Below are 20,470 nucleotides of genomic sequence, written 5' to 3'. Positions count from 1 at the left end.
AAAATGTTGGTCACCCTAATTCCAGGACGCTTCCAGAGGCTGGACGGAAACCTTTCCTAGCCCCACCAGCCTGGCCCTTCACCTGGAGGCTTCACACAAGTCTCCGCCCCCGAATGCTGTTTGGTCCCCGCCCACCCCGGTGCCACCTGTAGCACTCTCCTCCTCCGGGCTCCATGGGAACCTTGAGCCCGCCCATAGCTGCGCTGCTATTGGTGGAGGGAGGCTGACGTCGGTGTAGGTGTGCAGCGGGAGCTGTCAGTGCAGGTCGGGTCCCTGGAGACGCAGGGGCTGAGAGTGACGCAGGAGCAATCCTCCAGCACGTGACACGCACCTGGAGCCAGTGCGCGTGGGAGCCCGGCACGCCCCGGGCAGGATTAAGGACTGCAACGCTCCGCCACCGCCTCTAGGCGCACGCTCTTGTGCCATGGTGGTGAGGCGGAGGCGGCACAGAGGGCTCCGTGGAGAGGGGCGCACAGACCCGGCCACAGGTACCAGCCGCGCGCAGACGTGGGGAGAGGGACGTTTTTATTTGTATTTATTTTTATTTTATGCGTTTTTATATAGCGCCGACTTTACCCGAAGGCGTCAGAGCGCTTCACAATAGGAACAGTGGTGAAACATGAGGAGAAAATTACAAGTGAGAAAATTACAAAAGCAGTCCCTGACCTGTCCACGGTGAGGGCAGAGGGCACCTGGCGCGCGCAGACCTCCCCACGGTGGAGGGGTGTGGAGAGGGGGAGGGCTGCAAGGCTCGTGCACAAGGGGGTGCACCAGAGCCGTGCACCGGGGGTGCCTGGCCTGCCCACGGTGAGGGCAGAGGTCCCCTGGCGCGCGCAGCGGGGGTTGTGTGCAGAGCACCGCGTGCCTTTTGGAGAGAAAGGGGCTTCTTTGCACAAGTCTGCCCCCTCGTGAAAAGGGGTCACTGGTGACCCGGGGGCGCCCACAGTGAGTCTTTGGAAGACGCGGCGCTGGCCTGTGAGCTGTGAAGTGACGGCTCGACTGAGAGGGCCACAGACGACCTTTGCTCTCTCCGTGGGCAGGAGGCGGCAGACCCCGTGGGAGGGTCCCGGGGTTCTATGTTGATGGTCTCCGCTGATCACTCCCGCAGGGCGCCTGTTTCTAGGCGCTAGCGCTGCCAGATGTTTCTCAGAGTCAGGGCATTATTAGACGGCCCGGCCCGGAAACAGAAAGAGGCGAACCTAGTTCACTGTTTCCGAACTCTACTGCAGGGACATCGTAAGGATTTTGGGGGTTTTAAGCCAAAATGATTTTGGGGGCCTCTGTTCGTAGCACCTTTGAATTTCTGATATAATTTCAGCTCTCTGTGACCACTGATTCAAATTAACATTTGTTTGCATCTAGCATTCAGGGATCGTGATGTGTTTCCAGTTTTGTAATGCAGCAGCAGCGCACTAATATGAATACAATGTTTGTTAGTTACCCCCTAACATTTCTCATGTGTGACGTCCTGTTTGGATTCAAAATAATTTTCATGGATATTGGTGTTGAACAACATAAACACGGCAGTTCTCTGCAAAAATGTCTGTAACGACTTCAAAAATACATTGAAAAACAGTATTTACAATAAACTATGTTTGAGGATCATTCAAGGGGAGAGGAGTTGGCCTAGTGGCTAGAGCGGTCGACCTGAATCTGGGGAACCGGGTTCGAGTCTCGGCAATGACGCTGAACAGACTGTGATTCTGGGCAAATCACTTGATCTCCCCTTGCCTAACAAAGTGAATGTGTCTTCATGTAACGCAACGGGTGCTATGTAAAGCGCTCTGAATCGGGTCTAGTTCGCGCTGTAAAAGAAACATAAAAATGTTATCAGGTCGGGTCTGTTTGCAGAACAGAGCTTGCTCGAGCAGACAGCTGATGAGGCAATCGAGGGGCCATCTGAAATGCTGGGGTCCTAGGCCCTCCCCGTGCCTTAAATTATAACACCTCTGCTCTACTGTCTGGAAATGAAGTAACATGGATTGACTTTGCCATTAGGCGCTGCACTCGGCGTTCAGGCAGCGGGGCCCATCAGGACGGCGCTTGGGTGTGATGTAGTTTCCAGCTTTACATATTTGAAATGACCTGTGTGGCGTATGTTTGGTTTTAAATCTTTTGTCTCTCCTTGGTCTGCACACGTGTGTGCTGTGCGTCACGGCGCAGTGCTGCATTGGGTAGAGGGCGGTGCGGGTGGAGGCAATGCCGTCTTGTGCCCAGCAGGAGTTGGGGTTGCATTGCAGGCAGAGGGCTGCACCCCCGTGCGTCAGGAGAACCGGAGTTGCGGGTCTTGTGGAGTCATTGCGAGGCGATAGATGATGCGGGAATTCTGCTAATTGTTGATTGTGGTTCTACACGCAGCTTCGGAGAGCGAGATTCTGACCATGTAAACCCCTACGCCCCTCCCCCTTTATGTTTATGCTGGGTCTACTGGCTTAGTGGACTAATTCGGCCTCTGTTTGATCTCATGGTCACACGTTCAAATCCTGGCGGGTCCACTCAACCTTTCATGCTTCTGAGGTCGATAAAATGGGTACCATTGAGATGAGTAACAACAAACATCTTATTCAGCGCCAAGCTACCCTTCAACGTGCGCTTTACAAATGCACCTTATGTTAGGTGATGTTATGTTTCTCAATGATGTCAGTGGGGCGGGGTGGTTCGGGGTTTGCAGGGGGAGGTGTCCAACAGCTGACACTAGGAAAAGAGAATCTTAGCAGACCGAGTGACTGCTTCATGCAAAAATCTAGCCTTCATGCAGGCCTCGCGTCCCAGTTTGTGCGCCTTGCGGGGAAACCTTGTCCGCAGCACCTGCGAGCACAGATCTTGATGCCGTGGACTCTAATCACATTTCAGAAAGAAATCGATTAGTGTTCGCCAGCTTCTCTAATATACATAATAGATCACACTCAAGCCTTTTTCACTCCCTCTTTCACCCTCTCAGATGGCTTCCCAACGGTTCGCGACCCTAATTGATGAGCCTTAGTAGCCCCAACAATAATGCTGGGGGGGAGGGGGGCTTAATTTAATAAATAAAAACAATTTAAATTTATATTCCCGCTGGTCGGGTCCTGCATCATCTCTGCTGCGCACTCCTGCCTCTGGCAGGAACAGGAAGCAGGCAGCCAGGCTCCCACCCCTAGGCCAATCCCAACGCTGCAATCAGCATTGTGATTGGTCGGGACCTCGCCCAGCCAGGGGCTAATGGCCCGGCAATGTTCTCCATGTAGGCTGCATTGCAGCCTGCATGGAGAAGGGCAGAGTGCGCATGGCTGGTTTGGTCGACCCCAGAGGGCCGACCAAACCAGTCATGTGCACTCAAGGAGTGGACACACCACTCCTCCCCCGCCCAGCCCTGCTTGCAGAGCAACCCGCCCGCCCTTCTGCTTTCTTGCAGTGTGAGAAGCAGAATCTTAAATTGGTAGTTATTACCATTTTATATTTCTGCTTCTCGCACTGTGAGAAATTAGTGGGGCGACGCTCCACCGCCCTAGTGGAGTAGCCGCCCCTGCAGGAATTTTCTTGGGAACGAGTGCTTAAGGCAGTGGTCCCTCCAATTTATTGAATCCTATATGAATGCCCTTTACGATTATGGACACTGTTTCCAGTCCTGGACTTTTGTGTGAAAGCCTAATGCATTCTGGGTGTTGTAGTCTTATTTTGCTTTTAATGAACTATTTATACTAACACACCTGGAATCAGTGGTTTGTAAGCGTGAAGTTCAGAGCTGGAAATAGTGTCTGTAATGACCCGTAGCGCGGTGGTCCTCCTGTTGGGCTGATATCACTTCTGCTCTCCGGTTCCAACCAGATGGACTTGGGTAGTCTCGTCCAATCAGGTTTCTCTGAGCTCCAGGATATGGTTCCATCAGCAGCAAGGTTGCATGGTGTCTTCTTTGATGTTTCGTACATAGTCATGCTACACCCTTGATCTATTTTTCGATGCTGAGAAGTTGCTGTTGCTCCTGCACATAAACATGTTCTTCATGTAATGATGGTGGTGGTGAGACATGGACACATCTGTAATGCCACCTGCTTACGGCACACCTGTATTGGTCTTCTCTCAGTATCTTGGTGTTTCTGGAGACCTGTTTGGGAGGACCTTGATTTGGGAGCTGGTGAGATGGATTATATTCCCGTGGCAGATGGCACCCGTTGACACATCTTTTTGGAAAAGTACCTCATGTCCCACATGACCCTTCCTGCCCTTCTGTATTCACAAAGTAGAATAAGGCTGATGCCATGTGTGCCCTGAGCACAATTATGGTGATCCACAGAGGTCACGGTTAGTGGACTGATAAAGGTAGATGTGTGTAAGACCATGGGTGAAGGTGTCATTGGTTCACAATCCTGGGAGATCAGAATTCAGAATGTCACTTTGTGGCTTTTCAACATCAGATGCTGCAGGAGAGAGAGACCTGCAGTGAGGAAAGTGTACTTTTCATTTGAAACTTTTCACTCTTCTGGGAAAAGTCTTCTGCTCTGTTCAGTTACCACACACCAGGTAGCATGGCTACATCTAAAACATTTTATTTGCAGATAGAAGATTGGATAATGACTAAGCATGGGCGCAAAATCCGTTCCCGCGAATTTGCCGAAAATCCGTGAGCGGAACGGATCCGGGGGGCAAAAGTTCAAGCTTGTAACTATTTTAGAATGGCGCCGGCAATCTGCCAGAGCCATTCTAAAATAGTTACTAAGTTAGCTTCAACAGGAAGCACTAATAGATAAAATGAAGCAGGTGCTCGAGTTTAACTGAATTCGAGCTTCAACTCGAGCACCAGCTTTATTTTATCTATTAGTGCTTCCTGATGAAGCTAACTTAGTAACTATTTTAGAATGGCGCTGGCAGCTTGCCGGCGCCATTCTAAAATAAAACAGGAGTGTGGCAGAGGGCAGAAGTGCACAACAACGAGTGGGGCAGAGGGCAGAAAGGGCACAACAACGAGTGGGGCAGAGGTCAGAATGGCACAACAAGTGAGGCAGAGGGCAGAAAGGGCACAACGAGTGGGGCAGAGGGTAGAATGGCACAAAAATGAGTGGGGCAGAGGGCAGAAAAGGCACAACAACGAGTGGGGCAGAGTGGGTGAACCAGAGGGTGGCAGTGGTGAAACAGAGGGTGCTGTGATGAACCAGACGTAGAAACAACATGGTTGCGACCCGACAAGTAAGTTCGCGTTTGCGAACTGGTAAAAAACACTCACAAACTGGCAGAAACCCTTGCGAACACAAAAAAATTCGCGAAAGTTCGCGAATTTTGCAGATTGCAAATTTGTAAATATGCAAATTCGAAAAATTCGCCCATACTTATTAATGACTGTGGTGTCAGAGCCTAGCAGGAGTCTCTGAAGCCTACCCTCAAACAGGACTGGCTCTAGGGCAGTGCGACCGGTGCCACCACACAAGGCACTAAATTCGGGTGTGGGCGCCACATATTTTGGTTTTATAAGGCACCTGCTGATGTGTTCCTTAATTCCAGCAACAATAAAAATGTCAAGATAACTCTGGTGATTAATGTTCTTCCTGCTGATATAGTGTTGTAAATTGGAAGTTTTGACTCATGACACGTTAGCACAGTGGGTTAATATGCGTGTTGCTAAGAACGTGTACCATGCAGATCTCAAAGTGCATATAATGTAAACAGGCCAGTGGATCACTGCATTTGTCAGAGAGATCCTATTGTTACTTGCAGTTTATAAGTTAAAATACTAATGTAGAACAGTGAGCAATTAACGGTCCTCAAAGAGCTGCATGAAAACTGCAAGGCATAGGTTGAGCAATATGATTTTTCCTCAGTCTTTTATCAGCATAATGTTGCAAAATGGTGTAATTTGGGTAGAAATCAATTCAAATTATTAAAGAGAACCCCTAACCATGGTGTTACATTTTAAATTCTACGTTTTTGCTTCTCAAGATCAAGCACTCTTAAACTAAACTGCCTACCAGTGTGTTAGACACCTTGTAGTCCTCTGGCTTGCACAAAGTTTCCTATACACTGATTTCCACACCTATGATTGATTGTCTCTGTGTAATGTGTGTGATGTAAAGTGCTCCGACACCCTACACTGGTACAAGTGGCTGAATAAAACATTACATCTGAGCGAGAGTGGTTATGGAGACTTGAGAGGCAGGGTTAGAGGGTGGTTGTGAGCATCTCTGGTGGAGGTGGTCATTTGCGGGTGCCAACATACATTGTCGGACCGGGTGCTACCTAGTGCTAAAGCCAGCCCTGCCCTCAAAGCAGGAGGTCTGGGCTAAGTAAATGCCATCATTTGTAATGCGCACCGCTACCTCCAACAGAGGCGTCCTGGCGCAGGGGGCCGTCGGGAAGATTAAGCAAGCTATTGCCCAGAGTCACATGGTGCTGGGCTAACCTGCTGCCGGGGATCGAACCGTGTAACCTGTGGTCCAGAGTCAGGCACCCTGGCCGCTGCGCCACACCTCTTCCACAATAAATCACAGCCTTGTAGAATTCCCCTTTTTATGGCAAGTATTCCAGGAGGACAACCTTGGCTGCTCTTGGTGCCGAGGCTGAATCCTGTAACCCAGGGCGTCTGCTTGATTCTGTGTAATGCTGCCCCACGCCCTACATGGGCGAAGCTGGCTGGATTCTGTGCTGCTCACCTTCCAGCAGCTTTTTCTGCGGGAGGTGGTGCCGGGGGAGTTAATGATTTGTGGACCGGGAGGAGCTGTGTCAACAAGTCACAAACAGAACGCTGCATGCAGTGCAGGTGTCCTACCTTGTGGCAACTTACTGGACTTCCCCTAAGACCACCGGACCTCGTGGGCCTAAGGGGTGCCCTTTCATGTGGTTACACAGATGTGTGATGGAGCCAGACATGCTGCTGCTCCAGATCATGTGTCCTGAAGGTAGGCATGCATGGTGGAATACTTTATACAGCCTGCTGCCGATGGCTATACTGCTTATTAAAGTCCCTGAACCCAGCGAGGGCCTATAACAAGGAAGAGGGCCTTTAACAGCTAGTATAGCCAGAGGCAGAGGTCTATAAGGCTATTAGAACATTTTTTATGGAACTTCGCCGAGGAAAGACCCTTAACGCTAAAACGATTGAGCCAAATAATTATGCCCTCCAGGCGTCGGGCTGAAAGAGTGACTTTTTGCTCTTTCCATCATTTACACATAAGGAGGGGTGTTAACTTAAATTGAGTGCACATCAATTGCACTACCCTCTGCAGAAAAAAACCGAAATAAGATATACATCAAGTTTCTGGATCCATACCAAATTATCGAGGTGTGCATTGTACCACCCTTTGCAAAGGATAAAAAAGGAAATAAAGGTTAAATTGAGAGTCCTGATCCATATTAAATTACTGAAGTGTGCATATCCAAAGTATTAGAGGAGCCACACCTTCCCAAGTGGTTTTTGCACTGGTGAACTATAAATATATGAGTGAACAATGTGGCCGAGGGAAGAAAATTGTTAGTCCTGAGGACGGTGGCTTTAATTATATATTTCCACCGAAATGCGTCGACGCAAAAGATTGTGTTAAATTTGAAGAGAGTCAGCAACTACAAAAAAGACAGGAAAGCTTTTCTCCTGTAGGGTGTTGTCTACATAATTTTCAAACCAAGTTGTAAGACAAATTTCACTGTTAGTTCCCAGTCCAGAGAGATTGCTCATTTATGAATTTGTGTCTGATTATTTAGGTGTTTTTAACATTTTTATTAAGACATTTTTATATTATTGAATTGTGATTTATAACTGTCTAAATGTTTATCATGATATGTAAATTTATTGTTTATATAAAAAAACTTCTTTCTTTATGTGACATGATCTATTAAATACGCACACGTGTGCTTATATACTCTGATTGGAGTTGTTTTAATCTTAATCTTTGGGGGAATAGTGAAACATCATATGTTCAGTGGTATGACTGATGTATGAAACTTTAAGTGTTAATATGGAATTCCAAAGGGAAACATTTTGATTTTAATTATTAGAATATTTCACCCACTATTGATAGAATGTTCTAAATTAAAACGCGAAAAACATGAAGAAAGACATTGGAATGCTGGAGCTCCGGGCTTCTACCAGCCATTAAAATCTTAGAGCTACTCCATAGCCTTGAATGGAGCTCTCAACATTCTAATATAATTTACAGGAGGGTTTCAATTCCTTTAACACTGGCCCAAGCCAGGATCAAAACAATATTGATATTTAAGAGCCAATTCGAGGATACCTCGCAGCCTGTTTTCACATGTTGGACTTGCCCAGTTGGTTTCACACATTATCAAGCGGTGATGTGGACTGAGGGCGCTATTTGTAATATCTTTCTGATTTGTGAAGGTCACTGTGCGCACTCTTTGTGCAGCATTGGCAGCCTGTCTGTCAACAGAGCTGCCCTGCTTGCCAACATCCTTGCGAGCTCCTTTGCAAGAACCAAACTCCTGCATATCTTGGAAAAAATACTGTTGGTTGAAGTTTAAACTGTCTCCTGTCTGTCTAGTTCAATGTGTCAGTGTTAGACCTGGCTTCCTTGGCATATTTTTCCCCTGTATTTTTGCTTCTGACCTCCTGTTTTTGACTGTGCGCTGCATTTCGTTTTTGCTGGCTTTAGTGCTCTGGGCCCTTTACCACTGCTGATCAGTGCTAAAGTGCAAGTGCTCCCTATGTAAATTGTGATTATGATTGGTTATCCATGATTGGCATATTTGATTTACTGGTAAGTCCCTAGTAAAGTGCACTGTGTGCCCAGTGCCTGTAAATCGAATGCAACTAGTTGGCAGCAGTGGCGGCTGGTGACATTTGAAAGTGGTAGGGCAGAAAAGTCGTGGATGAGTGCTACGTCGCAATAAGTTTTTGAAAAAAGAATGGGCAAATAGAGCATTTAAGGCAACATTGAGAGTGCAAGAAGGTTTAGAAAGCAATTGTGAAACTGTAGACTTGAAATAGTTAAACACATAACAAAATACCCCATATCCTTCTGCATTAAATATGTTCAACAGTTAGGTTACTGTGGTGTGCAAATCTGCTTTATTAGCTGTAATTAACAAGTGAGTCCTTTATCATCTAAATAGGTGAATATGTCCATGTGTAATGTAACTACTTGCTCATGTAAAGTGCTCCAATACTTTCGAGTCAAATATACGCTTTATAAAAGTGCAAAAATAATGATATATATCTTTTCAATAGTTTGACTTCATGTGTTTACCCCATGCATTCCTGGTTGACACGTGGTGCACTATTGCATTGGCATCTGTAGCAGAGCGACTGCAATAGAAACAGGAGTCCAACAGCTACTACAATCGGATCTATTCTATAAAAGCGCCAATTTCGAAATGCAGACAGTGCATTGTGAGGTAAACACATGCCCAACCTCGGACAACTATGACATTTTTTTGACTATCGAAAGCTCACTAAATCAGCTTTTTAAACAGTAATTGAGCATTAGGGCGCTGCCAAAGGCTTTCTCCTCACACATCATATAAGCGCCACAGCCCAGTACTACCTACGCACGAAGTAAGCCATAATCATGTAATTTCGGGCACATTGCTTTCCCTCTATGCTTAAAAAGATAAAAATGTACTGTAGCCTTTGCGCTGTGACTAAGTCGTGGAGGGTTTCAAAAGCCACATTTTGACTTTGCTACACGTGCTGACAACCGGTATTGTAATTTGCAATGCAGGCCATTCCTCCAGAGTGTTACATAACATCTCTAGGGCCTCACGAGCAGAGCTCTATCATCGTGATCACTGACTGCCTGGGCCACCGCCACGCACACCACACGCTCTTGTACACAGTCACTGACTGGTGATACTATTACAAAAAAAACTTACGTTACGGTTATATGAGGAATTGTGTTTTTGTTTGCTCACGATTGTCACTTTCGCCTCATGTAATGTAACTTTTGCTTTTGTAATTTGTTCACTTGTAACGTTCTCACTTCTCACGTTTCAGTTCTGTTCCTATTGTGAAGCGCTCTGAGTCCGACACCCTCGGGTAAAGTCCGAAGCCTGTTTTGAACCGAGCAGCATTGCCTGGTAGCATTTGATGACTGTGAGTGCCCTGACGGGGACTGTGGAACTGCCTGAACGCAAGGGCTGGGCCCAGCCTGCTGTGCGCGAACCACGAGGCAGAGAGATGTGGAGGCCGGATTGTTTATCTACGTGGCCTTGGAGTGGTGGCACTGAGGTGGAGGCCCCGACTCCGCGCAATATTTAAAAACGCATAAATAATAAATAAATAACCCCAGCCCAGGAGTCAGGAGCGGCCGCGCTGTCGTCGGCGCTGCAGATATCGGGGTGACACTGAAAATGAGGGGGGTGGGGGGAGGTGCCGGCAGCCGGGGCTCAGGGGCACCTCAGTGCAGTGTCTGTATAATGCACACTCTCCCTCGCCTCGTGACTCTGCCTCGTCGTGTTGTTGTGGTACGTCAGGCGCAGTGACGTCACGTGCAAATGTGTATACTTAGCCAATCCTGACGCAGCTTAACAGCGCCACTGCACCAGGATTGGATAAAGAGCAGGGTGAATACTGCCCTTATGAGACCCGGGGGACCCGGGTCCCTGCCTGTCTGCGACCTAGAGGGGGAGGAGGCGGGAAGGGACTACCTCGTGTGCGCATGCGTGGGCCAGTCGTAAAAAATGACTAGTCCAAAATGCGCACACACGGTGCTGCCTGCTGCGCAGCGCTCCTATTTCTGCTCAGCTGGCCCTGAGGCTGTCACTCACTGTCCCGCAGCCCCGCCCCCACACCCTTCCGCGATGTACGATTCTGTCGGGCTTGTCCCTTTACAGCTGGCTCTCATTGACGCACGCAGACTGTGAGTGCGCTTCTTAGGATAATTTATTTTTGAATCACTGCAGCACTGCACATACTTAATTGAATGCGTGACCTGACGACGGTGGCTAGTGGGGCAACGCCCCAACGCCCCCAATGGACCCACCACTGATTGTGCCACCCACATGACTAGCCCTATCAATCAATCAATCAATCAGAACATTTGTATAGCGCACTACTCACCCGGAGGGTCTCGAGGCGCCCTATAAACATGTCTCAGGCCTTCCACTGCAGTGTCTGTGAGTATAGTTTTAAACTGCCCTGTTGACCTGGCAGGTGCACCCCCTTGCCAGGTCCAAACCTTCCCCATCCCCTTTCTACATGGTAGGCCCATTGTAACCCCATAGGCAGTGTGCAGTGTATGTGAAAGGTAGGACATGTAATGATGTGTTATACAAGTCCTGATAGTGGAATACTGCCAAATTTCTTTATCACAATTGCACGGGCTAGCTCTCCTATAGGCTATCATTGGAGCTGCCTTATAACATTTTGCAAGTGCAACTTTAAATCGGGAAAAGCTAGAGATTTGGAGTTTGGACTCTCTAAGCTCAGAATTCCAATACACATCTTTTAGTAATGGTGGTTTATAAATTGTATGTTTGAAAATGCCACTTTTAGAAAGGGAGCATTTTGTTGCACTGCATCCTGTGCCTCTTCCTGGCTGTGTAACCAGTGTCTGGTTTAGACTGACAGTTGGGCTGTTTGTGCATTCACTCTAGACAGTCACACAAAGGAAGCTGAGGTGTGCCCTGCATATCCTGATTGCCCATTACCAGGCTTATGGGCCTCCCTGGGCTAGAGTGGTCGGTGGAGCTGTCACTGACACCAGCATAGGGCTGTGCATGGCCTCTCACAATGCTGTCTCCACCCCTCTGTAGTTTGTCTGGAGCCAGGACAGGGCAAAGCAGAATCTCTGCACTACAGACTGTCCTTTGAAGTATGCCTACTTCAAAGGCCAACATTGGAATGAACGAAGCAGCATTTATTGAGCGCATAGCTACCCAAGGGTATCCCAGCGCTATGACTGTAGCAGAGAAGGACAGCGCAGCACAATTAAGGGAAGAGCCAGGTCTTCAATGATTTACGGAAGGCTAAATGGCTGGTTTCCCAACATATGCAGGGGGGGAGGGTATTCCACAGCTTATTGGTGTTGTAGGCGAATAGGCGGCTGCCACTTCTGGCCCTCTTAATCCTGGGAACAGTAGCCAGATGTAAATCGTCAGAGTGCAGCTGTCTATTTGCCGCATAAGGCTGGACCATAGAGTGGTTAATCGTGGAACTATTCCCAGTTAGCATCTTGTGGACAATGCACATGGCCTTAAAGTTAACTCGCTCCCAAACAGGAAGCCAGTGGAGGGACTTCAATGCGGGCTTTGCGAATTGCCAGTTTGAGATCCCCATAAGCATTCTTGCAGCGCAGTTTTGCACCGTTTGGAGTTTTGTGAGGGTCGAGACCAGAGCTCGGGGGTAAAGGGCGTTCCCGTAGTCCAGGCAGGAAATAATAAGTGCCTGTACCATGAGTCTTCTTGTGCAGAAGGCGAGAAGTGGAAGCACTTTACGGAGCATCCTTAGGATGCCGAAACAGGAAGCCGCAACCTTCCGTGCTTGGACCATGAAGCTGAGATCCTGATCCAGCCAGATACCTAGACTCTTTATCTGGGTCTTAGGAATGAGGACAATGCCCATACAGGCTGGCCAAAGAGCATCTGCCCTGAAGAAGGATGGGTTGGCAAGTAGCGTCAACTCAGTCTTATCACCATTTAAAGCTTCAAGTATGATCCATTTGACAACCTCTTCTAGGCAGGGACAAAGGCCAATAGAGGCATTGTCAGCATGGTTTAGAGCAACGACCAGTTGGGTATTGTCGGCGTAAGTCACTATGTGAACCCCAAATGGGAGCAGGATCTCTGCAAGTGGAGTCATATAGACATTAAAAAGAGACAGACTCAGGGATGACCCCTGTGGGACTCCGCACTGGAGACGCAGAGATTTTGAGGAGACATCATCCTCCGAGACCTGGAAGGATCTCTCTTCCAGGAATGATTGCAACCATGTTAGAGCTACCCCAGTCACCCCTAAACCTGAGTCGATGAATCAGAATTTGGTGGTTGACCGTGTCAAAGGCAGCGCTAAGGTCCAAGAGGATAATTGCTGTTGAGCCTTGGGTGTCAAATCTTTTTAGATTCTTCGCCAACTGCCAACAACGCAGTTTCTGTTCAACGACCCGGGCAGAAGCCCATTTGAGAGGGATGGAGGAGGCTGAATCCAGATATGTTGAGGGTTCTGTGTTGACATGTTTGTCAGCTATTTTACTAATCCCTGGGAGGAGTGAGATAGGGCGGAAGTTACCCAGTAGATCCGGATCAAGACTAGGCTTTTTCAGGAGAGGTTTTACCATCGCTCTTTTCCATAGGGGTGGGACCACTCCAGAGGAGAGAGAGGCATTGATTAGGTCAAGAATGACTGGGGAAATTATTTCAGACACTTGTTTCATTATATTAGGTAGAGCTGGTTTTATAGGTGACTCGCTCTTTACGAGTGCCGACATGGTTTGGAAACAATCGGAGTCCATCTTTGAGAAAGCCTCAAGGGAGTGATCTCTCCTGTGTAGATCCTTATCCTCTGAGTGGAAATTGTTTAGACTGTCCACCAGGGAGAATGATGAATAAATTGTTTGGATCTTATTATGAAAGTAGTTTGCGAGCTCATTACAACGTTGGCCAGTGGCATCAGGTCTATCCGGGGGTGAGGGGGCCTCGAGTAGTGTTTTTGCTATTCAAAAGATTTTCGTGGGAGAATTGGCTGCCAGGGAGATTCTTTTGTCATAATATGAGGCCTGGACAAGTTTGATTTCGGCTTCGTATGCTCTTATGGCTTCACTATATTCAGTTTTCTTGTTTGGCGAGAAGTCCTTTCTCCAGGCTCTTTCACATTTCTTGCCAATCTGTTTTAGCGACCGGAGCTTTGGGGAATACCGTGGTGTTCTGTTGGGTCTCACTTTAATTTGGGTGAGTTTTTTCGGGAGACTAGAGAGGGCAGCATTGCGGTTATCTTAAGGTCCTGTTACACCTGCTCATTTGTCAGTCTGTGGAGGGCTGCAAATCCGCCAGTTTCAGAATCTCTTTTAGCACTCATTTGACTATGTCAGGGTTGTTAGTCTATCACCCCCCTGGGCCAGCTAAGGAGTTCAAATCTGCTCTTATTGATGTCACCAGCACTCTGGCAATGAGTGCAGCAAAGTTCAGCATTTCGGGAGACTTTAACCTGCATTTTGACCTCCAACATGATAATGAAATTGGCAGGTTGCTCGCAGACCTGGCGGCTTGCCAACGAATTCAATTGGTTTCAGGCCCCACCCATACTGCCAGTCACTTGCTGGACCCTGTCTTCTCTAATATTCCCTCCGCTTCTGTCAAGACACCCAGTCCAGTATGTTGGTCTGACCACTCTCTGGTTCCTATGTCTTTCCCGGTCTTAGAGCCCCCGTATAGAGCCTCTCAACTGCCCTCTTTTAAATTCCCTTGGCGTAAATTGAAGCTCGAGGATTTTCATGCCCTTTTTTGTGAACACCCTCCTAAATTGAACAGTGAATCTGATCGGTCATATAGATCTTTGTAATTGGATTCTTCAAGCTCTTGATTCTCATTCCAGCCAAATGGTCTAAAGGCCGCAACTCTGAATCTAACCCATGGTTTAATGATTCTCTGGCCGCAATACGTAAATCTTGTAAAAAGCCAGAGCGTGCCTGTAGAAAGGACTATGACCCCATGGCTAAAATTTGATATCAGTCCGCTATTAAGAGCTACCATAGGACTATACACTCTGTCCGGTGGCTTACTTTGCCAACGCAATCAAGTGAAGCCGCAATCCGGCTAAGCGTATTTCCAAAATACTTAAGGGTCTCCGAGTTAGGAAAAACTCTACTGCCTTCGGGATTATGTCTGAGCAACATTGTGAGGACCTTGCGACCTTCTTTGTTAATAAAGTGGAAACAATCTATAGGTCCTTCCCTCTGGTGCCTCCATCTCCCATTGCCCCTCACGGACCTCCTCCTTTTAATTCTTTGGAGGTTATTCCTCCCATCTTGCAGGAAGAGTTCTTACTACTGAGTGGTACAGTAAAATCTGGCTCTCCGGTAGATCCTTTGAAACCCGCCAAGTTTAGGGACTCCCTCTCTGTGCCAGGTTGTTAATACATCTTTTTCCACAGCTGTGGTCCCTGAGCTATGGAAGCAGGCTATGGTGGGTCCTCTACTTAAAAAAACATTTGCTGGGCCCGGCTAAGCTGGAAATATTTCACCCCCCATATCCCTCCTACCAAGGGTACCCAAGATCGCTGAGGCTCATGCAAATAAATTCTAAACAGGGTTCCTGAATATTAATGGCACCTTGGATCCTTCCCAGAATGGCTTCCGCCCTGGTCACAGTATGGAGAATGCTCTCTCGGCTGTGACCAAACACCTGCGGACCATTCTCGATACAGGGCACACTGTGGCACTGATATTGCTTGATCTCTGTGCCCTATTTGACACAGTCTCCCATAAGGTTCTTTTACATTGTCTGGAGGAGGCGGGTGTCGTTGCCCTAGCTCTAGAATGGTTTAGATCTTTCCTGTCAGAGAGAACATTCCAAGTGACTGTTCCCCGTTTCTCCCACGTGTCCAGTCCATCGGGCAGGGTGCGCCTCAGGGCTCCGCTCTGAGTCCTTTACTACTTAATCTGTACGTTCAACCTCTTGCTACGGTGGCTCGGGATAAAGGCATCACTGTGGTCTCATATGCTGACGACACGCAGTTGGTGGTTGCCCTCACCGACGACTCCACGCGGGATGCTTCAAATTTTAGGAGCGGCCTGGCTGCAGTCGCAGAGTGGATGACCACCAACTGCCTCCAGCTTAACGCCAATAAATCTGAGGTGTTGCTGTTGGGGAGAGCTAGGGTTCTATGGAGTGAGCAATGGTGGCCCATCACCCTTGGTAGTGCACCCACCCCTAAGACGGTGGTGAAAAACTTAGGGGTATGGATGGATTCTACTCTCAGCTTTCAGGATCACACCAAGAACGTGGCCGGCACTTCTTCGGGGACTTAGGCCCCCGGCTGGGGTTTTTTGATCCACCTACCCATCAGTTGATCGTTCAAGCGGCCATTTTATCTAGGCTGAATTATGCCAGTTCACTCCTCCTAGGGGCTAATCGGGCTGAGGGAGTGCGCTTGCAGCGAGTCCAAAATGCAGCTGCCAGAGCCCTGCTGGGGCTCCCCAATAGCTGCTCAACAGCAGGTGCTATCCATCGGTTACATTGGTTGCCTATGGCCAAGCCGGTCGAATTCAAGGCTCTCTGCTTGTCCTTTAAAATTCTGAAGCTTGTGTCTCCCGGGCTTCTGGCCAACTTGCTGGTACCTTATGTTCCTAGATGCCAGCTGCACTCTCTGGGGCAACACTTGGTTGTGGTCCCTCGAGTGAACCGTCTTCTTGCCGGGGGACTGTCCTTCCGTTGTTTGGCAGCCAAATTATGGAACTCCCTGCCCTTTCAGATTCGTAGTTTGGATAGCTTGCTGGTCTTTCGGAAAGCCATTAAGACATACCTCTTCCCCTTGGCCTAGTCCCCCTTTTCTATGTGCACTACTTTCAGCGCTGGGATGCCCAGTCTCTTAGCCTCTATGTTCCTTTGCTGTTAGCGCCGGGACGCCTCTTTGCTGAGGCAGCTGCGCGCGATGCAAGTCTAGTTAACATCACATAAGTTGGAAAAAATGGGGTCTAAAAGGTGACCTTTTGCATGGGTCGCATTGGTGACCTTTTGTTTAAGTTGATAAGAGGCAATATCTTTGGTAATCTCTGCCGCGGCCACATGTGATAGGTCATCAAAATGCCGATTGAGGTCGCCTAGCAAAGTGAAATTAGCAGGGGTGCTGGCGAGCCTTTTGGCCATCTCTGGTAATGATTTGCAGGATTTACCAAATGCACCGGGGGGGGCGGTAGATTAGGATGCCTGTCAACGAGAGCGTGGGGGTAAACCCTATTGTAAATAAGAGGTTCTCGCAGTCTGGTAAAGGAGCCTCCGATGTACGGCAGCTGAGGTGGTTTTTGTAAATGATGGCAATCCCGCCGCCTTTGCCAGAGCTTCGATCTATCCTCTGAATTAAGTAGCCAGGGGGGAGAGCTTGGACAAGGTTAGGGTCCGACCCTGGACTAAGCCAGGTTTCAGTCAGAAACATGATTTCTCGGCATTCTCCCCTTAGCAGAATGCTTGGCAGCGATCTACAGTTCAACCAGTTTGTATGGCTTTGGACGGGGCTGTGAGGTTTGAGTGAGGGGAGATAGTCTGAAGGAGCAGTGCAAGCAGCATGAGACCAGGCTGCCCGGGGCAATGGAATGGGCACAGTGGGACATAGAAGCTGTGTTTAGTTGTTTCAGCTATTCAGCATTATAGTGAGACATTTTTTTTAAAAGGGGCAGGGGTTGTGGCCCCCGGCTCCAGCCGGACGTGTGCAGACGGGCGCAGACGGGCTTCCCTTTGGTCCGCCAGCAGCGTGCCGGTTGTGCACCCAGCTGAGTATGTGTCTTAATAGCTGGCTGGTGCGAGGATGGAGGAGTGGAGACAGCGTATCCCACAGCGAGGTAAGAGTAGTGTGAGCGGCTATTTTAAATGTAGGGTTTAAAAGATAAAGATAAAAAGGCAGCAAGAGTCCAGGAATTTAAAACAAACTACCCCCAAGTGCTGAGAGCAGCCTACAATTCAACTAAAAAATGAGGCACGAGGGGGGCGTGGCTAGCAGCCGATGATGGCGGCCGCTGCTTAGGGAGGCTCCCGGGAAGAAGCGACTTCCCGCACCAATCCGTCTCTAAATATCCTTCCCTCACTAGCTGGGTGGGGCGGACCGGACCCGGAGTCCGTGCGGCTGTCTTTGCCGAAATTTTGGGAGCGGCGGAGGCTTGCTAAGGTACAGAGTCCCCGTTTTCAGGCAGAGGAGGAGCTGGGCCTACCTGCCGCAGTGCAGCCGCGGAGCCACTGAACGTCTGCAGCCGGCCGGAAGCGGCCGGAAATCGGAGGAGAGGTGACCGGAAGTGCCGGTAAGCCGGGCGCATCGCTCCGAACATCCACGGAGCCCCATCCAGTGCCGTGGCTGCTTGTCCACTTGTGCGGGAGTGGCCCTTGCACATCTACCGGCCCACGTGATCCGCCCGGAGGAGCGGAGGACACCACGCACCCTGGGCTCGGCGCTGCCGTTCTCCCGCAGTACCCACGAGGCACACCAGGACCGAGCGACGGCTGTGTTTGCAGCGCGGTGCCCACAGTCTGTGAGGTGACTACAGCGTGTGCGGACCACTTCATTAGGGCGCCGGGCGGCGCTTACTAGCCGGACAATAGTGAGGGCGGGGGTCTGGACAGCGTCACACTGCGGAGGCACTGGAGTGAGGCACGCCAAGGGACATACCACAGGGGCATAGCCTGGTGTTGGAGGTACTTTGTGGTAACCGCCTGGTTCCCCATCAGGCCCCGTCAGGCCTGCTACTGGGGTGCTGATTCGGCACAGACTCGGCAGACGGCCGGGGCATAGCGTCTGAAGGGGCGAACCCCCCCCCCCCCCCCTCCTCCTGCTACGAACTTGCGAGAAGACGTCCTCCGCCCTCACTGAGCACTCGCCTGCACGCGTTGCCACGACCTACCACCGACCTGCGTGGAGACGACCCGGCTTTCAGTCGCGCCCGACTGCACCCTCTTTGGCAGCTTCGCCACAGCCTGCGCCATGTCACACAGGGGCCCTAAAAACACCTTAACTCAAGCCAAGCTGGACAAGTTTGCGTACGACAGGCAGTCACCGCCCCAGGAGCATCGCAAGACTGCTGGTAAGACGACGGAAACCGAAGGGGCGAAGAAGGCCACGCTTGATGATGTCCTGGCGGCATTGGCCCAGGTGCAGGCTACGGTGGGTGCCACGGCGACTGAAGTCACCTTAATAAGGGCGGATCTCCAAAAAATGAATGAGAGGGTCAAACAGGTCGAAGTGATTACTAAATCACTGGTCGAGGATGTGTCCGAACTGCAAACGGCGGTGGAGCGGCTGCAGACGGATAATAAGCTGCTCAGAGACAAACTGGATGACCAGGAAGGTTGTTCCAGACGCAACAATGTCCGCATTATAGGTGTGCCAGAATCGGAGGACACGGGGCCCTAGACCTCTACGTGGAGGACTTGGTCAAGACTCGGCTACAACCCAAGGGGCTCTCGAACTTCTTCTCGGTCGAAAGGGCTCACCGTGTTCCGGGAGGAAAGCCCAAGACGGGAGGCGCGCCACAACCGATATTGGCCAGACTGTTCAATTTCCGCGATCGTGACGCCATTCTACAGGCTGCGAGAGTGGCGCCGGCCCTTCAAATCCAGAACTCGAAGATCGCCTTCTTCCCGGACTACACGGCGGAAGTGTCCAGAAAGAGGAGGACGTTCCTAGAAGTGAAAAAGACCCTGAGCGAAAAGGAACTGCCATACTCCATGATATTCCCGGCTAGGCTTCGAGTGGTTGCGGACAAAAAAGTGTGGTTTTTCGATACCCCCGAATCGGCCCGGGACTGGCTGGAGGGCTGGCACACTGTTGGGCGACAACGCAGGACGCATAGGCCGGATCAGGACCGTAGAGGTGGCAGCAGAACGGGCTCACAAACGTCGGGTCGAGTGGAGGGCGCGGAACAGTCTCCATCCCACGGATTTGAAGGGGGAGGTGGGGGCGAGTGACTCCTACCCCGAACTCTGAATTGCTGAGGATCGCTGTTTCCCAAAGGTGACTGGTTGCTTGAACTGCTGCACGTAGACTCTGGCGTGGCCGCCCCGACAGCCTACAGGGAGGCCGCCTGCCCGGGGAGACGCTCTTCCCCCCCTACAGGCAAGTACTCTGGTTGTGGGATGGGTAAAGCACTCTGCTCAGTTGGGGTGGCGGGCAGTTCGAAGTCTGTTAGGCAGGGGGGCAGGGAGGGGGGTTTGTTTTGAACTGTTCTTGTTCTTGTTGGGAATGTATGCAAACGGTCAGGGTAACTGTTTTAATTCATGTGTGTGCCAGTGCAGATTGATGGGAAAGGACAGTGATACTAGGCCCCCGTGATGTCCCTTTGTTCTTTGCTGTGCAATGGCACGGCCGCAGGACTAGACCTGCTTTTCAGCCGGTCCATCGCGCGCCCAATAACTACCGATGGCTGATAATTCTGGCCCGACAGTGGATGTAGGGTCTGCTGACTCACACTGCCCTCCCTTGCGTTTAATGTCCTGGAATGTGAGGGGCCTGGGAGATAAGGTTAAGCGGGGGTTGGTATTGACTGCCATCAAGCGCCAGCGGCCTACTGTGGTCCTGTTGCAAGAGACTCATCTGGTAGGGGGAGCTGCGAAAGCCTTGGACAGGCGTGGTTATAAAATGTGGGTCCACTCCGAGTTTACGTCTGGATCCAGAGGGTCCGGCATACTTGTACAAAAACACTCACGATTCCTGCCTTTATCGACTAAGACGGATGACCAGGGATGCTTTGCAGCCTTACATGGACAGTGGGAGGGGAAGCTCTTTAACGTGGTGTCCGTATATATCCCACCAGCATTACAGTCGGTCCACCTCCCAAAGCTGGGAGAATTCCTCTTGACTCTCCCCGAGGGCGAGATCATTCTGGGGGGGGGATTTTAATGCGGTCATGGACAC

The 20,470-nt window shown here is 49.9% G+C and overlaps 1 protein-coding gene across 2 annotated transcripts in view; it reads left to right on the top strand.

Moving 5' to 3' along the window:
- Positions 1-234: 234 nt before the first annotated feature.
- The window catches only part of NR1I2 (nuclear receptor subfamily 1 group I member 2), a 363,371-nt gene continuing 343,135 nt past the window's right edge, over positions 235-20,470 (top strand). Inside the window, exon 1 of one of the 2 annotated variants that reach the window (XM_078656650.1) lies at positions 235-488. The gene's annotated coding sequence lies outside the window, so the exon portion shown is untranslated. The remainder of the gene's footprint in view (positions 489-20,470) is intronic. The other variant, XM_078656652.1, reaches the window with a different exon arrangement.

The sequence above is a fragment of the Lissotriton helveticus genome, chromosome 8, assembly GCF_964261635.1.
Source record: "Lissotriton helveticus chromosome 8, aLisHel1.1, whole genome shotgun sequence".
Taxonomy (NCBI): Eukaryota; Metazoa; Chordata; class Amphibia; order Caudata; family Salamandridae; genus Lissotriton; species Lissotriton helveticus.
The sequence above is the reverse complement of the archived record's forward strand: the minus strand, read 5'-3'. Positions and strand labels throughout refer to the sequence as shown.